The 21,697-nt window shown below is 41.1% G+C and overlaps 1 protein-coding gene and 1 pseudogene across 1 annotated transcript in view; both read left to right on the forward strand.

The window, feature by feature from the left end:
- Mblac2 (metallo-beta-lactamase domain containing 2) overlaps positions 1–21,697 on the forward strand; it is a 38,410-nt gene that overhangs the window by 7,560 nt on the left and 9,153 nt on the right. The window lies entirely within an intron of this gene.
- LOC114614570 lies at positions 7,752–9,423 on the forward strand (annotated as a pseudogene).

Genomic DNA, 21,697 nt, shown 5'->3' on the forward strand with positions numbered 1-21,697 from the left:
CAACTTTAGCTAGTATAGGTGCAGACCAGAGGGAAGCTGGAGCTCTGGCTGGACAGCGCAAAGCCCACAGCCACTAATAGGATTTATTTTTAAATTTTATCCACATAGCACTTGTGAAGTGAGGCCAGAGACCTTTGATTAAATGTCTCACCTAGAGTCCACTGAACAGAATCATAATCAAACCCAGGACTTACACCAAAGCATAAAAGATATACAGATACACAGAATACAGAAAAATTCTACTCATGAGATATATTATGAAAATCATGGGTAGATCATGAAAATCACTTTTTCTATGTTAATCATGTTAAATTGCCTACAAACTTCTCTATAATGTTAAGAAAAAATTCAATTGCTGCATTATCATGATGCTTAGTAAACTAAACAGTATGCCAATAATAAAGTATTTTACAGAGATATATTTATCCCACAGATATAATATATGATATTTAAAAGTATGAGATTATACTCTCTTACAACCAGCTAACAAGCCCCTTCTTCATTAAAGTTTTAAGTCTAAATATTTCTTTTTAAAAACTGCTCTAGAGGGGAGCCTGCTTTGAAAATGATAAGCTGGATGTAGTGATACACATCTAAAATTGCAGCACTTGGGTGGTAGAGGCAGGTAGATTTCTGTGAGTTCAAGACCAGCCTGATCTTCAGAGGGCATTCCAGGACAGCCAGAACTACATAATTAGACCCTGTCTCGAAAGCAAAACAAACAAGAAACAAAACAAAAATAGAAATTATACATTTATATTAGATGTAATTTTTATTACTATATTTCTTCTTAAAATTGAAGGTTTCAGGGAGAAACCTAAATTTTACATTAGCTGTGCATGGTGGCATGTGTCTTTAATCCCAGCACTTGAGAGACAGGCAGGCAAATCGCTGTGAGTTGGAGACTAGCCTGTTCTACATAGTGAGTTCCAGGAAGAAAAAGAAAAAAGAAAATAAATTGAAAGTTACATGGCATGAGCCTATAATCTCAGCTCTTAGGAGCCTGAGTCAGCAGTTCAGAGCCACCAAAAAATTAAAATACCCTCTTTACTCAGAGAAAACATGTCTGAAAAACCAAAAATAATTGACATTAATATTAAAATGTATTAAATTGTTGGAAATAAAAATATTTTATTTGTTTACTCTTTAATATTGCAAGCAATATGAAGTCATAGAGTCAAAGAGCAGTGGGGAAGCAATGAACTGGCTTAGTAGGTAAAGGCATTTCCTGCCAGCCTGGCAGCCAGAGTGTGACCCCTGAGTCCTCTGTGGTAGATGGAGAGGACTGAGTCCAGCAAATCAGTAGCCACACACAGAGCTTGGCACATGAACATGCCTGTGTATGTGAGTACACACACACACACATGTGCACACATACACACGTGCGTACACACACACATGCACATACACGTTTGCAGTTTTCTTTTTAGGAATGGTAGGGATTGTTGTTATATAGGAAAGGGGAGACTAGCTGAGTATCATGGCTGTGATCTAGACTGGTTAGAAACCAGTATTATAATCCTGGTTTTCCACATCCGAGTTGATGGTGTTCAGTTAAGCAAGCGTAGTTTATTGAACACACACTGAAATACTTGTCAGACCGGAGACATCATTCAGAATTGGGTCTGAAACTTATGACATCAAACTTTTCTCAGAGCAGGCTTTTTATAGCAAAAAAAAAAAAAAAAAAAAACAGGTTCCAACGTTTAATAGCAAGCAGCGAAGTGATATAACATTTTGGTTTACTAGACAGAGTATTATTAGCTGACCTTTAAGCTGATTGGTCCAGAGTGAGATAAGAGGGGTGGTGGACAGGTAGTGCACAAAGGAATATCAGTATATTGAGGTAACAGAACCTAAGTGACTAAGCCATGACTTTTTGGCGTACTAGTAACATTTTCCAGTGTCAGCTCTGGATAATTGTAGGAAGTGGAGTCTGCAAACCTGAACTTAATTTTACCTTATGAGCTAAATGGAGACGGAATACAAAATGGCTACAGTGATATGAAAAGGAGTGGGCCTCAACAATGGTAAATCCTGACATTTTTGCAGCTGGAAAAGTATTGTAAATAACAGGTATATGATGCTTTGAGCCTTGTTTTGAGAATGACAGGACCATGTTGTGTAAAGTTGGTTCTCATTAAGAGATGGATACCTCTCCAGCATCATCTGATCTCTCATCTGAGGAATACTAATTTCCTGTCTTCTGAATGATGTGGGCTGCTAAGTGAATATTACACAGTCCAGATGTCTAGAAGGAAATACATATATATTAAAAATTCATTTACAATTTGCTCACGCACACACACTCATGTGCAGCTGTAATAGAATAGCTTTGGTTAGAATACAAAGTCACTGCATTTCATTAAGTGAATAGATGATTTGCTGTCAAGGAAAGGCATAAATCTGCACTGTTATTTCTAACCTAAAAGCTGCCTCTAATTGAAGGTCAAAGAGGATAGCAATCTCATCGAGTGCATTAGCCTCGATGGGAGACAGTTCTTGTACTCTAGTAAAACAGTATCTTTCTGAAAGATGAAAGCAATAGACCTGAGATACAGTCCAGGCCTTTTGCTCTAGAACGTTCACAGTATTCTGTTGATTCAATTACAAGGGATTTTCCTTTTGTCCTCATTATTCATATCTGAATAGTTTGCCTAACATCACCATGATAAATTATATCAGAGGAAAGGAATGGTTTCAGATAGACATGTCATTTATGCAAATTAAAAACAAGCTGCACGTACCAGAAAGGGGTAAACAGACATGTAATTTGTTTCCCTCCTGAAACATGATAGAGCTGTGGACATCCTTGTTGTGACCACCAAAGCTAGCAAAATGTCTACCTGGGAGAAATGCGGCAGTTGTACTTAATACAGTGCTTCTCAGCCTGTGGTTTGTGACCTGCTTTGGGACTCTCACAGTCCTTTCACAGGGGTCACCAAGGACCATGGAAAACACAGATAGTTGCATTATAGTTCACAACAGTAGCAAAATTATAGTTATGAATAACAACAAAAATAATTTTACAGTTGGGGGTCACCACAACATGAGGAACTGTATTAAGTGACTGCAGTGTTATTAAGGCTGAGAGCCACTGGTTTAACACAACTCAGTAGCTGGTATTGGTTCAAATTTTAGGAGTCTGACTCAGGTAGCTTAATTTAGGCATATTTAAGTGCAACACAATCTGGAAAAAAAATTCCTAGTGATAATTAACTCAATCTTGGGTGCACAGCAAAGCTTAGGACATGAATACATTGAAAATCTTATAAAGTACAATTGATATTTTATATAAAGTTGGGCTCTATAGATTAACTGTGGAAACGTGTTAGAAAAAGAAGTTCATAATAAGGGTCTAGGAGAGGAAAATGCAATGGAGTGAGACAGACAAGCTCAAGACAAGGGTCTGGGGGAGCCAGTGTGGCCTGGCCACATAGATAATACAAAGGTCACCGGGCTATTCACCACATCTGTTCCCAGCTTTCTGGGCAGAAGACAGATTGTCTCTTTGAAAAGACAACTATGCATTTAACATTCCTTGTTTCCCTACAAGGATCTAATGCCTCCTACAAGAAACTAATATGAGCACGAAGAGACCATGACTGGAAGTTTCAGTCTACAGTGGACAAGGGAATGGTCTTGGATGGTGGAAGTTAGATGTGACCAAGTGAACAGTTCTATCTCAAGAGCCAGTTCAGTATGGGAACCTCAGTGGGATGAGGGAACACTATCATACATAGCATAAGTGTGAACATTAAAAAAAGAGGAATGGCTTCCCCGTTCAGAAAGTTTGGTCTCACTGGACTGAAAATAATGGGCTTTCTTAATTGAGGAATGCTTGGTATAGTTAAGCTCAGGGACTCAAAACAGAGAATGGGGAATGAGAATGACCAGCGTACGTTCCTTACTAGATTCTCAAGAGAATGAGAGCAAAGCCATCTATGCATAGGAAATTAGAGACTTATCATCTGGGACATCCGACCCTCTGAGTGAGGACGGAACATGCCAGTATGGAGGCTATCTGCCATCCCTGGCCTGACCTCTCTACTGTCAAGCCTGCTTCCAATGACTTCAAGTGCCATTTTCTTTTCTGCTCCTTAAACAGACTGCCAAGCTTTCTGCCTGGGATCAACTAGACTGATTAGAAATTGGGATATTTAACCCTGGTTTCCCAAACCCCAGCTGATAGTAAATCCTGAGAGTTTTGGAGCTGGAAAAGTACTGTAAACTCTTGGTGTGGGTGCTTTAAACTTTAAGCCTTTGAAGGCATGAAAAGAAAACTGCACCAAATTCTTTGAGGATATAGGAAAGTCACTTTTCATTAATAGATGGACACCTCAATCTGGCCGAGTTTCTGTCCAGAGTTGCTGACACAAGATCAAATATCTTCTCAATTAGCTTAAATCAACTTGTAAGTCAGTGTGGGATTACCATCAGCATTGTCCAAAACCAAGCAATGCTATGAGAGAGGTATTCTGGAGGCAACAAGGAGGCTTTTAACGTGAGCAACAAAACACTATCCACAAAGAATTCAGGAAACTTAAAGCACGACAATTCATTTTGTAGCAGATGAGTATAATAAATGTACAAAAAAATGGGAAAACTGGAACCTAGCGGGAAAAAGAGTGGTAGGCAGAGAGCCTTTGAAAAGGCCAGCACTGGAGCATGAGTGCAGAGGTCATTTGAGGAAGGTGATCTGCAGAAGCAATCCAAGGATATGTCCCACGTGTAGAAGATGTGGATTCAGACCAAAAGACACCCCCACACACGCACACACAGGATGCCAGGACAGGGATGAAACCCATCCATGTCAAGCACGCTGTAAAAAATGAGAACACTGGGGACAAAGAAGATCCTACAGGTTCCCAGAAGTAAATAGGGGTCAGATATTGGAATCAGAGTTAGTTTAGGGCAGCCATTTTGCTATAGTAATCCTCCCCATCTTAAAAGGCATGTACCCCACCATCAGCCAGATGCTCACAAAAGCACTTCCCACAGGCTGTTACTTAGGAAACCACAGGGTGTGCTCCTCACAGGGAAGGAAGGAAGCCTACAGAGAAAGGCACTAAGTACAGTAACAAGTCTAATGGAAAGGAAAATGAAAGCATCAGGATGCTGGAGTCGGTGCCCTGATGGGGACTGCAGGCATAGACAGATCACAGTTCTTTTGGATGGCTGCGTGGTGAGAAATACATGTGTGTAAGGATGGAGAGTGAAAAAAGCGAAAAATGTGGGAAGCAATCAATGGCATAAACATTTTAAATCCATAGGAATAGATGCATGAAATTGCTGGGGTGTATCTAATTGTCACATCAGAAAACTATTACTTGGAGACAACTATGTTTTGTTGAAGTAAGTCTCAGAAGAAGAAGCTAAAGTTACTTAAAATGGTCACCTTTGAGAGACAGAGAATAGAGAAGGAAATGTCTCTTCCATTTTAATGCCCTAAACATCTTATTTCAAATATATGTATATTTTTGTATCAAAAGCTGAAATTAGAAAAGAGATGGAGGATGCTTAAATGGGAATGGGCATTTGAGAGGTCAAGAGTTGGTGGGAGGGAGGGATGAAGGGAGGGAAAAGAGGGAAGGAGGGGAGGGAGGGAGGATTTCATAGGTAAATGGTCCTCATAAGTTTTCATGAAATACTTGAAGTACTTGAATTTTGTGAAGTACTTGAGCACTTCTTACATGCAGGACGCCTTTTTAGACCTTGAGGTAGAATAGAGCAGTGGTACTTGCCACTGAGGTTAGTGTCTGCTTTGCCTGGTGTCTATTTGTCTTTTTGTTACTGTTGTTGTTGTTAAAACAGTTTGAATATCACCTATGTATTACTAAATAGACTCCATTCTTTCATTGGTACTTCTTTTGAATATAAAACTTCTCTTACACTACTCCCTTCTATACATTTGTTAAATAATTGGTTTCAACTTGTGCTGCCTAGTCAACCTGACACAAGCTAGAATCATCAGAGGAGAATGAGCCTCAGTTGAGAAAATGTCATTTTTAAAATTAGTGATTGCCGGGCAGTGGTGGCGCACGCCTTTAATCCCAGCACTTGGAAGGCAGAGACAGGCGAATTTCTGAGTTCAAGGCCAGCCTGGTCTACAGAGTGAGTTCCATGACAGCCAGGGCTATACAGAGAAACTCTGTCTCGAAAAAACCAAAATAAAATAAAATAAAATAAAATTAGTGATCAATGGGATAGGGCCCAGACCATGGTGGGCGGGGCCATTCCTGAGCTGGTGGTCCTGGGTTCTATAAGAAAGCAGGCTGGGTAGGCCATGAAGAGCAAACCTCCTGGTTCCTGTCCTGCATGAGTTTCTACCCTTGATGGTTTTGTTGTTGTTGTTGTTGTTGTTTTGGTTGGTTGGTTCGTAGTTTTTATAACTGTAAAATTCTATTTATTTTTTGTAATTAGCAAGCATATTGTGAGAAGATATTTTGAATGGCACTTATATTTTGTTTTCTATAGTTGACCATGATGGGACAATTTCCTAAAAGACAAATGTACTGGTCAGGACCAGCTGCTGCTGTTGATGTTGAGATGATTTAGGTAACCCTGTGCTCTGCCGAAGGTGAAGACCTCCGCAGAGGGGAGACCCTCATTCAAGTCTCAGAAAGTCGCGACCACCCAGTAATCTGCTTGAGACACCATGTACCGGAGCAAAAGCAAGGTTTATTCGGGCATGTGACAGCTATCTGCCGGTCGATTCGTATGCCCATGCAGGAGCTGAATTGACCCCCGACAGCCAGTTTGAGAGGGTTTTTAAGGGGGAAAACCACAAACCAAGGAATGGGGAGGGGGATGAGGGGTTGTTAAGGTGGCATAACATAAAAATAGTGGAACATTCCAAAGGAACCCAACCTACGTGAGTCTGGGTCATGTGAAAACTCTCTGTATGCTAATCTTTCTTAAGAATGTGGTCCTGCTCTGTCACTGTGGCCTTGCCCTGTCACTGCAGTTCTCAGCTTGGTTCCCAGCTTGGTTCCCAGCTTGGTTCTCAGCTTGGTTCCCAGCTTGGTTCCCACCCAGCTGGCTAACTTGCATTCTAGCCAGTTCCCGTAACTAGCCTGTCCACATTCTTAACTTGCCTCATGGCTCTGTTTCTCAGAAAATTTTCCATGTCCTTATAAAGAAAGCCTAAAGAATATTTTATATGTCTATAAAGGATTCTATATACCCAGCTTCTATAATTTTTCACTCTACAAAGGGAACTGAGATATGTATCAATTCATTCAAACTTCCCACTGGGGCAAGAGAGCACTCGGAAATCCTGGATCCAGTTTGGGTTGGGGAGGGCTTCCACCATCCAGAAAAGTTGATTTGCATTCTTTCAGGTGACATCATAACCAGCTATGGAACCTTGAAGGCTATGACTAGGGGCAACCCCCTGAGTTAGACATCATTCGTGAGGTTGCCTCCGATGTGTTAGCTGCTAGGTTTAGGCATGGTGTCTTAATAGTGATTAACTAGGACTATTAGTCTGATTTTGAAATTTTGGGTAGCTGGTTACAGCGCACTAGAAGGATACTTGTGAGGAAGTGTTTTTAGAACTCCTCAGAGTTTCCCAGAGTGGACCCTGGTGAACTGCCAACATCTGACTGTTCACCAATCGGTTTCCGATATTAACAGCTTAATTATCTCCATTCTTTGACTGATCCTGACCTACAAAGTCAACTCTGTTGAGAAGCGCTCTCCTGAGCCTAATAGGTTTCCGGCCTTGAACCAACCATCTACTGGAAGAAGTGATTGTTTTACACCAGGGTAACCCAAGAGTACCAACCCAGAACCAGGCATACGGTTCTTGGAAATCAGAAAGGCCAGTACTGTCAAAACAGCAATCCAGGCAGTTTTCCATGTGACAACCTAAACAGCCTGGGGTGGAGATGAAGCCCAAAGCTTCAGGAAAAGCTCAAAAACAGAAATACCAGGATGGAAGTGGGACAGAGACAGAGTCTGAAGCTTTGAGGCAAAGTGTAAAACGTAAATGCCAAGATGGAACAGAGATGGTATTTAAAGAACCTGGCAAGGCTTGGAAGAAGTCCCCTCAGGAGCATCAAGACCTAGAGCTTCAGAGAGACCAGCTGGGCAAGGGTCAGTTACAGAAACCCCAGGAAGAGAGTCCAAGACAACTAAAAACCCTAGAGTGTACCAAAGGTCCTCTAGAGCAAGCTGTAACTGAGAGGAAGCCTGCTGATGGTCACAAGGGTCACAAGCACCCCTATTCCGTCATGGAGGAAAATGAACAAAGCCCCCCAAAGGAAAAGCATGGAAGGTTACTTCAACGCTTTAAATACGACTATCATGTGACATCACACACACACAGGCCTCATCCAATCCTTACAAACACCTCCAAAATCAAAGGGGGCATGTTAGGTCACAATCATGGATCAGAAACAATGCAGAGAGACCCAGAACCATCTACACCAGACGAGAGAGAGAGGAGGTGTTCAGAGGAGAAATCTGTTACACAAAAGAAAAGTGGTGTAAATCATGAAGGAAGAAGGGGGAACAGCTTGGAGCAAGAGTGCACTGCGTCCAGGACCCCAAGAGGAAATCCTAAGTAGGGGATTCAGGTTGCAAATCACCTAAGGAGATAGCCAGACCCTCGAGACCCTCAAGAACGGTCAGTGGCTCAATGATGAGGTCATCAATTTCTACATGAACCTTCTGGTTGAGAGAAATAAAAACCAAGGCTACCCAGCTCTTCATGTGTTTAGCACTTTCTTTGACCCCAAGCTAAAGCATAGCAGTTACACTATGCTATGTGAAAAGATGGACTCAAGGAATCAATCTCTTTGATAAAGAACTTATCTTGGTGCCTATTCACCAGAGGGTACATTGGATCCTGGTGGTAATCGATTTGAGAAAACAAAGTATCATATACCTCAATTCAATGGGACAGACAGGGAAGACTATCTGTGAGACCATCTTCCAATATTTACAAAATGAGAGCAAGACACGAAGCATCGAGCTGGACCCTTTGGAGTGGAAACAACACAGCATGACAGCAGAGGAGATTCCTCAGCAACTGAATGGGAGTGAGTATGGGATGTTCCCCTGTAAATATGCAGATTATGTCGCTAGAGACCAACCTGTCACCTTCTCTCAGCAGCACATGCCCATCTTCAGGAGGAGGATGGTATGGGAAATCCTGCACAGTCACTTACTGTAACAACATCAACCCGATTGCTGTGGTCACCAGTGGTCCTTGTATTTTTCTGCCCATGTTTCTAATAGACCTTGAATAGGATGAGTTGAAGAGATTTAAAACAGGTACTGAGCTGTCTGACCGGATGAAGCCCACTCTCTTTCATATAGTCCTAACTTGAGATGTCAGATAGCTGCCCTAATGCCATCTCTAGGATGCATGCAACTACTGCAGGCTCAGCCACTGCTGCTGTCCAACCCACAGGAGACCACGTGTTCAAGAAATACTGTTTTAATGCTGAATTTAGTCAATGAATTGCTGTTCTTTGTTTTATCTTGTCTTGTTTTGTTGTGTTTTTTATTTGTGTTTTGGTTTTTGTTGGTTTTTGTGTTTTGTTTTTGTTATTTTATTTTTGTTTTCTAGTTTGTGTTTTGTTTTTTGTTGTTTTTTGTTTATCTTGTTTTTAGTTGTTTATTGCTTTTTGTTTGGGTTTTGTTTTTTGTGTTTTTGTTGTTTTGTTTTTTGTTTGTATTTTTGTTGTTTTTTGTTTGGGTTTTGTGTTTTGTTTTTTGTTGTAGTTTTGTTTTTGGTTTTGTTTTTATTCTAAGTTGTTTTGTTTGTGTTTCTGCTTTTGTTTTTAGTTGTTTTTTGTTGTTTTTCATTTTTGTTTTTTGGGGTTTTTTGTTTGTATTCTTGGTTTTTTGTTGTTTGTTGTTTTGTTTGTTTATGTTTTTGGTTTTGCTTTTTCTTATTTTCTTTGTTTTTTGTTTGTGTTTTTGGTTCTGTTTTTGTTTTTTGTTGTGTTTTTGTTTGTTTTTCGTGTTTTTGTTTTGTTTTCTTTTGTTTTTGTCTTCCTGACCCCACCACAGTGATTATTTTCCTTGACTTGCTTGCAAACCTTGGCCATTGCCATTTTCCAATCCTTTTGTCCTTGTTAGAACTATTTCCCAAAGGAATGTCCAGCCCAGTGTCATTCTCTGCTGAAGATGAAGGGGGACATAAGCAGGAAGATGCAGACACTGTTCACTAGCGTCTCTAGTGCTTGAGATTGATGCTGTTAAATTTAGGCTGGGTCTAGTGGTGGTGGTTTTTTTGTTTTTTTTTTATTGTTTTTATTCTTGAAAATAATATATGAAATGAAAATGCACAGATCAGTACTGTTCTGGACCACCACTGTACACTACTGGACTTGTACAGGATGTAGAACGACTGACTGGACTCCAGGACTATTAAGAAAAGCACCATGGTCATTTAAAGACTCATTCTTTCCCAGATCTGTCTTAGTTTTGGAAGTTGATTTGAAGTAACTATAATGGCAAATGTCCATTTCTATCTCAGGTCTCACTGAATTACAAACCCCATCTAGGGCTGTATTGAATTGCTCTTTTTTTTTTTTTTCAAAAGTTCTATTCAACTAAAATTTTTACTCTTAAAAAGTTTTGGTAAAGCCGGGCAGTGGTGGTGCACACCTTTAATCCCAGCACTTGGGAGGCAGAGGCAGGTGGATTTCTGAGTTCGAGGCCAGCCTGGTCAACAGAGTGAGTTCCAGGACAGCCAGGGCTACACAGAGAAACCCTGTCTCGAAAAACCTAAAATAAATAAATAAATATTTTTAAAAAATTAAAAAGTTTTGGTATATATGAAGATGAAATTGAGATTTTTTTTCTCATTAGATTAACATTTCCACTGTGGATGTTGGGGATTTGGTATTTAGGGTTGATACCGCCAGTTTTAAAATAACCTATTTTACAAGTGATAGTTTATATTTTAACTTTTCTATTCATTATCTTATGGTTCTGTTTATGTAATTTTTACTTAATAAAGTTTAAAGTTACTTAAACATTTCACAAGTTCTGATATCTCCTGTTTCTTTTATGGCATAGTAATAAAACCTGGATTGTGAGGTGAAACCTGTAAAGCAGGTGTCTAGGGCTTGACTCACCAGCTTTAGCCTCAGATACATTGTCCACATCAGTGATTGTTACTCTATTCTGAGTCTCTGCAATGGAGTTAGAATGTTCCAGAGAGCATCCACTCCTTTATCTTGGGTTGTAGAGAGAGAATATACATGGAGTTTGGTTGAGCAGTGTCCAGCTGAGCTGTAGAGTGGTAGCAATGGACAAATGTATTGAAGCACATGGGGACACTTGTCATTGAAGCTACTTTGCATTACTGTAAAGGTAACTCAGAGAGGTCCATTGCTCACTTGTGCCACAGACTGAGACTGACATTGGAAAAGGAAACAGTATCTTCATAATTTTGCCCAGATGTAGGGAGAGAAAATGTCTCAATTCTCTTTTGTCTATAGAAAAGAGATGATGTATAGAAAAGACTACACAGAGTTGGGGGTAATGGCTCAGTTGACAAAGTACTTGCCAGTAAGTGTGAGGGTCCAAGTTTCACCAAGAACCCCATTAAGATAAACCATGATGGGTGGCCAGGAGAAGGAAGAGGCCGGGTTCTTTATGACAGAGTGGTTTTCCATTTCATCTCTTTCCTCCAGCCCTCCTCCTTCCTTGAGAGTATGTTTTTTCCTAATCAGCCATTCTTGTTTTTTATGCAAGTAGAAGTTTCTAATCGATTCCTTGAGGACAGAAGATCCTAGAAATCCTCCAGAGGGTCTTCTGAACTTTGTTATCATCCAATATCAGTGGTGTCTGTTTCCAAATGCTTAATGTGTACACTTTCCTAAAGAGCATCACATGAGCTGGATCGATGGTTGAAAAACCTGAAGCTTGGTAGTAGATGGAAGAGCTTACCCACTTAGTGATGTTTAAAAATCTATATGTTCAGTCCTCAGTCCCTGCTCGAGACCTCAGATTTACCACTCTCCAGTGTGTTCCGACAGGAGGTTGGCTTCCTGGCCAATGCACCAAATGTAAGACTCTAGGGAGCAGAGCCTTAGGTTACTGGTGACCCTCTGAGCGAACCATACGGAGACGTGAATTGATGCAAAAAGCAAGAGGAATTTTAATGATCCAATGCATTGGGGTCGTCCTGTACCTGAAGGAGAAGCAGCCACCCTTGATGTTTTTAATGATGATCTGTGAGCAAAATAAACCCTTTCCTCCCCAAGTTGCTTTCAGTCATGGTGTTTCATCACAGCAGTAGTAACCCTGACTAAGGTACAACTTTTATATGAATCAACTTAATGATTTCTTTCCCTAATTTTCTAGTCATTTAGTAAACAAACAGTGGTGGTTTTTAATTCCCAGAAGAACGTTAAATCTGGAATGATCATCTAGTAGAAGGATTCTGACCTCAAGAAAATAATTTATGATAGATGTTCAGAGACTACAGTCATGACCAAAGTTCTTTCGGAGCCTTCAGCTCTGTGCTTATGTATCATTCAGCATAATTTGTTAATTAGGCATGACTGTGGTTCCAGAACTTTGGGGTTCAAAACAATCACTTGAGTAAATTTATTAAAAGCAGAAATTCATAGGTCCTAATAGTCAGAACTTTAGATGCCACAGAGGTGATACAGGGCAAAGGAAGCCTTATTGTCAAGGGACTCTCCAGGTGACTGGTGGAGTCAGTGTGGAAGATGATGTTACACCGGTAGACCACAGGACTGCTGCCTTTCAGCCTGGAGACATTAACATCAGACTTCTAACCAAAGAGGCAGGCTCTCTCAGTAGTACTTCTGAAAGTGTGGTCCTGAATTGAGAAGTCTCCAGGTTTCTGGGAACTGGTCAAAATGCAGATTCTTGTACACTGTCTATCTATAGAGTCAGGAATGTGTAGGACCTGTGTCTACAGTTTTACAAACCCTTTTATAGGATGTCAGGGCACACTGAAGTATGGAAACAACTGGTATAGTTCATTGATCTCAAAATTTCCGGATGTCAAGAATTACCTAAAAGCTTTCACAAACTTCCCAAAAAGCCTCACTCTCTGGGGACCACGTGCTCAAACATCTGAAGTATTGGAGACATTTGTATTTCAACTATAAGACTGTGTCTTTCATTTAGGCAGAAACATTTTTTTTTCTTGCTGTGACTTTATTGCACTTGCTGTAACTAGATGGTATAAGTTTTCCCGTTTTATCTTTTTCATAATTGTCTTTAGTATTCTGAGCTGTATACATTTTTATTTTTGTTTAAGCAGTTCTGTACATTAAACCCATATCCTCGCGTGTTAGGCATGGACTTGACCAGTAACCCACAGCTTCAGCCTTCGTGTCATTTCCTTTTTTTTTAAGTTATGACTGTCATATGAATAGATTCTATTGTTATTGTCATTTTATAGATTAAAAAACAATCTCATCAAGAGAGAAAGTGACAAGATTGTAAGTCCACACAACAAGTGATGGGCAGACCATGAAAGTAAACTTAGCTCTAGAAGCATCTAGCTTGGTACATGGAGGAGCAAGGTAGCAGTGATAAAGGTGTAATGACTGGCATTTACTGCACTGAGCAGCATTCTAAATACAGACCTTACATCACTTAAACTATAAACAATTCTATAAAGCAAGGACTGTTGTTATTCTCAGTATGGAAGTGTGCAAACTGACCAGCTAGGAAGAAAGTCATCAGAAATCTAATGTCTATGCCCTAACTTTTTCCATCTCTTAATTTCTGTAAATTAATTTTCAGGATTAACATACAAAAATGGTCTCATTCTGACACTTTCGTATTTTGCTCTTATTTGATACCCACCACCCACAAATGCACATAGACACTGCCTTCTCCGTCTCCAACAAATCACATTGAGATTTCAGTGATTATGCATTAAGCGTTAGTACAACCACAAAGCACATGTGACTGTCAAAATACAAATTGAAATGAACCAGGTTAAAATTAAAACTCTGGTCCTAATTGCACTAGCCCCATTCCAGGTAGTTCTCAGGCTCAGGTGGGCCCCACCGACTGCTTCAGCCATGGCAGAATGCTATGCTGATGCAACAGTGGGTCTTTCAATTTTATATTTTGAGAGAAGCTCTTATTAATTTTCACAGGCTGACCTTAACCATGTGCAAGAAGCTAGGGCAGTACTGTACCACCAGGCCTGCCTATGAGCACCTTTTATCCTTGTCTGAGTATTCTTTTTGGTGTTCTTTTGAATTTTTTAAAAATTTGTTTTTGAAAGTTCCTTGTAGTTTATGTAAATATAGTTAACTTAATTTATGTGTACTCACCTGATACCTTACACAATTTCTAACCATTCTCTTTATTTCAGTTCATTGGCTTTTTCTTGATTACATAGTGTAGAAGGCATGTAGGTCCTTGTGCTTCAGGTAAGCGCTATGGAAACCAGGAGTTAAAGACTTGGTTGTCTCTTCAAACAAGGGGATCTAGAACCTATTTTCTGCCCAGAAGGCTGGGAATGGTTGTGGCTAATAGCCTTTGCATTAGCTGTGTGCAGAGGACATACCAATCCTCCCCAGAACTTTATCTGAGTTTGTCTCAATTTATGCACACAGGTTTGGGTTAATTCTCACCAGGAAACATTCTGCAAATGGCATTGAGCTTAGATATTACTAAAGTAAACTACCTGGGGCCAGACTCCTGAGGTTTGAACCAACACTGGCTACTGAATGGTGCTGCATCCAACTACTTCCCTATCTCTTTGTAGATCGTTACTGTGCTGCCATGGTGGATGGACATGGTGCGCACGCGCGCGCACACACACACACACACACCCTAAGTATAGGATTGCTCTATATTAGGTCATAGTGCCTGTTAACAAAGATACAGTTATACAGTTTCTTCTTTTGTAATACTTGTGACTTTACTTCTGTTCTCCTAGCTTGTTGCATTCCCTAAGGTCTTGAGTGCCATGCTCCTGCCTTAGAAGGAAAGCATTTAGTCATTACTGTTGAGGGAAATACTACCTGTAGGTTTTCCACAGGAAATTTTGTCAAGCTCAGGACCTTTTCCTCTTTGTCTGCTTTGCTGGCAGTATTTTAAGATAACTTCATGGTTGCTTCCTCCTTCTCTTCCTCTTCTTCCTCTCCTCCCCTCTCCTCCTCCCTTTCCTCCTGTTCTTCCGATACCACCACCACCTTCTCCTCGTTGGCCTCATCTTCATCCTCATTTTGAGGAACAGTCTCAATGTAGCCCCCACTAGCATGAAATTTCTGCTTTTCCTTAGCCTTTTGACTGCTGGGATATAGGTTTGACCTACCATGCTCAGATCTCCTTTATGCTGTTAATATAGTGTGTTACATTAATTTATTATAATTAATTTACTCATAGAGCAATAAAAATATTTGAATTTACAAGCTAAAGTAATTATTAAATTTTATTTATTTACATTTATTAGAGGTGTGTGTGTGTGTGTGTGTGTGTGTGTGTGTGTGTATGTGTATTGCCAAGGCACACAGGTAGAAATATAGATGACTTTGCAGGAGTTAATTCTTCTTCACCATGTGGGTCCTGGGAGTCATCCTAGGTGAAAGCTTGGTAGCAAGTGTTTTTGCCCTCCAAGTCATCTCACTGGCCCAAAAATTTACATTGTTCTACGATGTAAAACCTTTGGATTTTTTCCTGTTTATAAGCCACTGAATTTGATTTGCCCCGATTTTAAGGTTTGGGGACTAGTTTAGTTAGAAGTTTATGTAGTGTTCATTACTTTGTTTTATGTTTTATACTGCCTTTCTCTAGATTTTATTAGTGTCAAATTGATTTCTTAGAAGAGTTTTCCCTTCTGTACTCTGAAGATTTTTATATAGAATTGCTGTTAACCCGTTCCTCAGTGACTGATAGAGCTGGCCAGTTAAGCTCTAAGTCTTGACTAGACTTTGTGGGGAGATTTTAAATTATTGATCTTTTTTTTTTTTTTTTTTTTTTTGCTTAGCATGGATCAATTTAGACTTTTTTTTGCAGCTCTTTTGAATACTTGTCTCTTTTTTAAGATACTCTAATTTCAGCTAAGCACTAAAATTGGCAGGCTTAAATTGTAAACAGTGCTAGCTTACTGTCCATTTGAATTGACTTTTTAAGTTACCATATGAAACAATAAGTTTCAATATGACTATTTTTGTGGGAGAGTGAGGAGTGTGTTTATCTGTCTTTATTCCTATTATAAAAGGAAACATATTTGGTTTGGGGTTTGGCTTATGTCGCTTAGCCTGATTTCCCTTTTGTGGGTTCTTAGTTTTATTGATAGAAGAACTGAAACAATAGACTCAGATGGAAACTCGGGGAGCAGTTCTTTCATTTCCTTCTTCTTCCCTCCCTCCCTCCCTCCCTCCCTCCCTCCCTCCCTCCCTCCCTCCTTCCCTCCCTCCCTTCCTTCCTTTGACTTTAAGATATAAGCAGCAGGTCAGGCAAGCTCCGCATGCTGCCAGCTCTAGGGAACAGGGAGGTAAATGAAGGAATGAGAAGGTCCTTCTGAGTTAGTATCACAGACAGGCTCAGGAGCTGCTGTTGGATGAGAGCGTTTGTCAGAGAAAGAATGAGAATGTCCAGGGTTTCAGAGTGAGTGGATTGCTTCCTTTGAGTGTTTAATATTTCATTTCTTACAGTTCTGGATGTTAATCCTTTATCAGATACACAGTTGATAAGATTTTCTCCCCTAGGCCCACTGTCTCCTCCCCCACCGCCACCCCATTGTACAAACACTTTTGCATTTCCTGCAGTGTTATTTGTCAGATTGTGCAGTTATCTCCTGAAATAGTGGAAGCCTGGTGAGAGCGTTCTTGCCAGTTGGTGGTGGTGTTTGGGGTTGCTTGGGATGATTGGTGGGAGAGAGAGACTGTGGGGATATAAGAGGCTTCTCAGTGTCCAGAAGATAGCTCTGATGAACTGACTGCCTGCGAGCTTAGCAGAAGCCTCTTTCTTGTTACACAAAAGGCATTTTTATTGATTCCTTGTGATTTTGACATCATGTACCCCGGTCCTGCTCACCTCTTGATCTTGCAACCTACCCCCCCCAAAAAAAAAAAATCATACAATCAAAAAAAAAAAAAAAAAGAAAAGCATAGAAAACATCTCTCATTCATCATGGAGCTGTAGTGTGTCACAGTATATCCCTCTGTCCACACATCTTCACTTGCTGCTGTTCATTGCAATGAATCATTGGTCTGATTTAAGTCCATTAAACCAGAGTCATTGTCTCTGGCTTCCATGACATAATCAATATTGGATTCTGGGACTGGAAACTCCTCCTGGTTATCCTGTTGTTGCCCTATGTCATGGAGATCCTGGAGCTTTGGATCAGCAGGACCGGTCCTTTTACTTATCCCAACCATTTGAAGGTGATATAGTTTTGAGGGTGGACCAACTCAGAGCCTTGGATCTGGGCCTGAGTTGCCCAGGGCTTTGCCTCTTCCTTATCTGTAGCACTCTCCAGCTGTATTCTAGCTAGGCCACCCAATGCCACCATGGACAGGAGGCGAGGTCAGCGTTCCTGCTCTCCTGCCCTCAGGCCAGCTCGCCTTAAGGCCTCCAGAGCCAGCTCCACAGTACAGCCCTGTCAGGAAGCATTCTCCCAAAAGGCACTTTTAGCAAGTCCTTTCCACATACCAGAACCGCTCATCTGACTTAGAAGTTTCATCAGACTTCCCGGTTTGCCAGGACTTAGGTCTAAGTCATGCAGAAGTTCTGAGAATCCTTGGGAAGAACAACTTCAGTCATCCTCAGATAATGATCTCTGACTATTCACAAAGGCTATTTCAGAGCCTAAGTGCCATCACTCAGAGTGCATCTAGATTCAACAGCTCTACTAAAATTCTGCTACAAATTTTAGGGTTTTGGCAGCCCACCAGTGATCCATTCTGAATGATTTTTGTACAGGGTGAGACAGATGGGGATCTATCTTTCATCGTTGGGAATGTGGTGTTAGGGAAGGATTGTTTCCTAGGAATATACCATGACCATTAGCTACCACAGAGCAAAGACCGCTGTGGCCTACCCGGTACTCTTCTTACTTACGGTCATTGCAGTGAAATAAGCAAGACATACAGCCTTAGCTAGTCCTGTGGTGATGGGAGTGTGTATCTCCCTTCTAGAAGGAAGGCGACTGGACTAGGCTTCTCCCCATCACACACCCTTCCACTGGTGCGCGTGGCTCTGTGTGGTCTTGGGTGCAGAGTGTAAGGAGGCAGACGATTAACTGAGGTCAGAACGCACTGATGCAGCACTGTCAGGGCATCACCCAGGCTGGGCCAGACTTCCCAGTGATGGGATATCTTAGTTACCCATACTCTTGTAACTAACTCCAGCAAGCTCAGTGGCTCACCAAGTTGAATTTAGGCAGAACTGTTTCAATGGCCCATTGGCTCCACTCTTTGAGAATTAATAGATATTTGCTTATGTTTCTCCAGGGAAAGTCACACAACTGTGAATATCCTGTTTTCCCAGCATGAGTCACTGAAGGGCTCCCCCTGACCACCCCCCCATGTATATTTATGACAAATATGTCGAAAATTAGGTGGCTGCAGCTATGTACTTTATTTCTGGATCTTCTGCTTTCTCCCATTGATCTGGTGTCAGGCTTTGTGTCATTAAATGCTGATGTGGCCCCTACATTTGAAACCAGGTGTAGTGATGCTGTCACTACTACTCATACTGAAGATCATGCTGACAAGTCAAAGTCTTTTGTGCAGCAGTATCCATCCTAGAACTGTTTTTGGACTTCTGTGACAAATATCACTTGTATTTTGATGGCAATTGCATTAAATCTGTAAGTCATTCTTGGTAACATGGACATCATCACAACTCTTGAAGTCCTTAGGCTTATCTTGACAGAATGGAGACTCACCTTGGAGATGGGCCTCTGGGCATGCCTGTGGAGGATTATTTTGTTTGTGTTCATTGATGGGAGGCGATCATCTCAACTGTGGGCTGGACCATTTCCTGGGCTGAGGAACGATGAGCTGTATAAGGTGGAGAAATAGCTGGTCAGCAGCAACATCCTTCATTTATCTCTCTGCTTTTTGGGTATGGGTTTGACATCACCTGATGTCCCAAATGCCTGCTTGCCTGCTTCTTTTAGTTCCCCACTATGATAGACTGTCCTATGACAGAGCTAAATCTTTCCTGGAGTTTCTTTTGTTAGGATATTTTGATTACAGCAACAGGAAAAAAAAGTACTAGGATAGCAGGAAGGGTTTTTTCATTATAAAACTTTATCAACTTCTTTGTTAGGTATTTTACTGTTTAAATTATTATATATTAATTTTTCCTAATTTCTTTTTCTTCATAAATATGTTATTAGTGTATTAAATAGCTAATGTTTTCATGCCAATTTTATATCCTGCTGCTTTGTTGAAAGTGTTTCTCATATTTAATATTTCTTTGATGGTTGAGTGTAATGGTGTATGCCTTTAATCCTAGCACTTGAGAGGCAGCAGGTAGATATCTGTGAGTTTAAGGCCAGTGTGATATACATAGGGAGTTCTAGGACAGCCAGATCTACGTAATAAAACTCCATATCTTAATTACTGTTCTAGTGCTGTGAAGAGACACCATGGCCAAAGTAACTCATAAAAAGAAAGCATTTCGTTGGGGGCTTGCTCACAGTTTTAAACGGTTAGTCCGTGATCTTCTTTTTTTGTTTTGTTTTGTTTTTTGTTTTTTGTTTTTTGAGACAGGATTTCTCTGTGTAGCCCTGGCTGTCCTGGAACTCACTCTGTAGACCAGGCTGGCCTCGAACTCAGAAATCCGCCTGCCTCTGCCTCCCAAGTGCTGGGATTAAAGGCGTGTGCCACCACCGCCCGGCTAGTCCGTGATCTTCATGACAGGAAGCAGACAGGCATGACACTGGAGCAGTAGCTGAGAGCTTTACATCTTCATCTGCATACATCAGGCAGGGAGAAAGAGACTGGGCCTGCTGTGGACTTTTGAAACCCCAAAGCCCAGTGACATACTGCCTCCAGCATGGCCACACTTTCTCCAACAAGGCCATACCTCCTAATCCTTTCCTAACAATTCCACTACCTAAACATTCATATATATGAGCCTCTGGGGCCCATTCTCATCAGACCACCACATACCACTCTTTAGCCCCTATAGGCTTATATCGTAATGCAAAATGCATTCAGTTCATTCAAAATTCCACATAATCTTTCTCAACAATGTTTACATTTCTAAAGTCTCTTCTGATTCTAATGCAATCTGTTAATTGTGAACTCCTGTAAAATCAAAATCAAATAGCAAAACACATACTTCCAACATACAATGGCATGAAATATACATTACCATTCCAAAAGGGAAGAAAAGGGGCTTAGTGAGAAAATGCTGAACCACAGCAAGACTGAAAACCAGCAGGGCAAACTCCAAATCCTGTAGCTCTAGGTCCGACATTCAGTGGCTTAGAGGACTCTTCAAATCTCCCAGTCCTCCCATCTCTGTTGACTGCATCCTTTCCTCTCTCTGGACCTGGTTCCATATCCTGCCTGCACCTCTTCTTGGCACCCATCCCACATGTCTGGCATCTCCACCATGTTAGGGGTCTCCAAGCAAACCAGGCTTCACCTCCACAGCTTCATGAAATAGCCTCTCCTGCCTCCATGTAGAGACTCCCCTGCCGCATACCTGGCCTCAGTATCCTTCCTTAACTGTGGAGGAAGATTCCATAACCTCTTTCCAGTTAACTATTGACTCTAAAGCCAGAACCATGAGGTGGAAGTTGCCAAGTTCTACTAGCTGAGGCTGGAACCAGGCCCCCTCCTTGAATTTTATTTGTGTAAACTTTCTGTTGTTACTTAGGCCTAGGGAATCTCTCAGGCCTTTTCCTTCCATAGATTGTAAGATTAGCTGTGTGGGACCTTTTTGTTCTATTCAACAACAGATCTGGAAGTTTCTCATCTGCTTGAACACAGTACTTGGCATCAACGTTACATTTCCTGCTTTGATTTTTTTTCCTCTCAAACTACATTTTTGTATTTCTTTTGTCCCACTTAACCCTTTTTCTTGTAGATCTGCCTAAGAGTGATTACTGATAACCACATGATGCAGTCAGTCATTGCTTACACTGTCTGAAAATCTCCACTGCCAATCAAATTAGTCCCCAAACTCCTCTAATTAGCTTCGCACAGATTCTTAGGACAAGGGAAAAAAGTAGCCAAATTCTTCACCAAAATAACACAAGAATGGTGTAAGCCACTTGCTAATATTCTTCCTCTCTGAAACCTCTTGAACTGGGCTTGCACGGCCCATGTTGCTCTCAACACTGCTGTCTTTCATGCTCATACTACCTGGCCCATCTCAGAGCATTCAAACACTCTTCTCATCCAAAGACCACACTGCATACAAGCAGCTTGGTCAGGCCTGCCTCAGTAATACCCACGCCTGGTCCCAACTTCTGTCCTAGCCACTGTTCTCCTGCTGTGAAGAGACACTGTGGCCAAGGCAGCTCTTCTAAAAGCATTTAATTGGGGGCTTGCTTACAGTCTTAGAGGATTAGTTCATGATTAACACAGCAGGAAGCAGCCAGGCGTCTTGCTTGAGCAGTAGCTGAGAGCTTTATATCCTGATCAGCAAGCAGAAACAGGGGGGTGGGGTGTCACAAGGAGGGAGTGACAGAGAGATAGACACACAGAGAGAGAGAGAGAGAGAGAGAGAGAGAGAGAGAGAGAGAGAGAGAGAGAGA

This window comes from Grammomys surdaster, unplaced genomic scaffold (genome assembly GCF_004785775.1).
Source record: "Grammomys surdaster isolate TR1022 unplaced genomic scaffold, NIH_TR_1.0 126391, whole genome shotgun sequence".
Taxonomy (NCBI): Eukaryota; Metazoa; Chordata; class Mammalia; order Rodentia; family Muridae; genus Grammomys; species Grammomys surdaster.